Below are 912 nucleotides of genomic sequence, written 5' to 3'. Positions count from 1 at the left end.
GAAATGTGGTAAAATTACCATTGTTTTGTTTAAATAAAAACAAATAAATTAGACTACAAATATTAGTATTATTAAATACAAAATAAATTATTTAATTTTTAGTATTATAGAGTATTTATTTTTGATTTGTTAAATTTTTATAATTTAAATACTAATAAAATTATGGAATATTCCTTTGTTTTTTTTTTCTCATATCATATGGAATGATATGGGGGAAAAACAGTTTTTTTTGTAAAAAATAAAAGCTATTTCAAAATACTAAGAAACACTTTAATAGTATATACGTAATACCAAAATAACACTGCAATTTTGATATACCAACTTGTGTTTGTGTAAAAAGAGATAGACTGCAGAGTGATATGAAACCACTCATACAGTTAAGCACTCATTATATAAAACTATTTTTTCATTTTCACCATTGAGATTGACCAATTGGAATTAAAGGGTTAGTTTACCCAAAAATGAAAATTCTGTCATTAATTACTGACCCTCATGTCGTTTCAAACCCGTAAGACCTTCGTTCATCTTCGGAACACAATTAATATATTTTTGATGGAATCTGAGAGAGCTGTCTGACCCTCCCATAGACAGCAACACAACTGAAATGTTCCCAAGTCCAGAAACGTAGCAAGGAGATCTGTAAAATAATCCATGTGACATCAGGGGTTCAACCGTCATTTTGAAACTAACCGAAGCTACAAGAATACTTTGTCAGCTGCGCCACGCGGATACGTTGTTTTTGTTCAGATCAAATCACAACAACGTAGGAAAGAAGATCCGGCGTGACGCAGCTGACACAGAACAGCATACGTTGTTTTACGTCCAGCGGATATTCTCCAAAATGGCACCAGGGTGATGCGGAGGAGACGAATTGTTGAATAAAGTCGTTTTTTTTTCTTTTGCGCACAAAAA

The 912-nt window shown here is 32.0% G+C and overlaps 1 long non-coding RNA gene across 1 annotated transcript in view; it reads right to left on the bottom strand.

The window, feature by feature from the left end:
* Positions 1 to 912, bottom strand: part of LOC107753816 (uncharacterized) — a 7,266-nt gene that overhangs the window by 5,505 nt on the left and 849 nt on the right. The gene's annotated exons all lie outside the window — the stretch shown is intronic.

This window comes from Sinocyclocheilus rhinocerous, unplaced genomic scaffold, assembly GCF_001515625.1.
Source record: "Sinocyclocheilus rhinocerous isolate Xijiao unplaced genomic scaffold, SAMN03320098_v1.1 scaffold711, whole genome shotgun sequence".
In the NCBI taxonomy this organism is placed as follows: domain Eukaryota; kingdom Metazoa; phylum Chordata; class Actinopteri; order Cypriniformes; family Cyprinidae; genus Sinocyclocheilus; species Sinocyclocheilus rhinocerous.
This window is presented reverse-complemented; position numbering and strand designations above follow the sequence as displayed.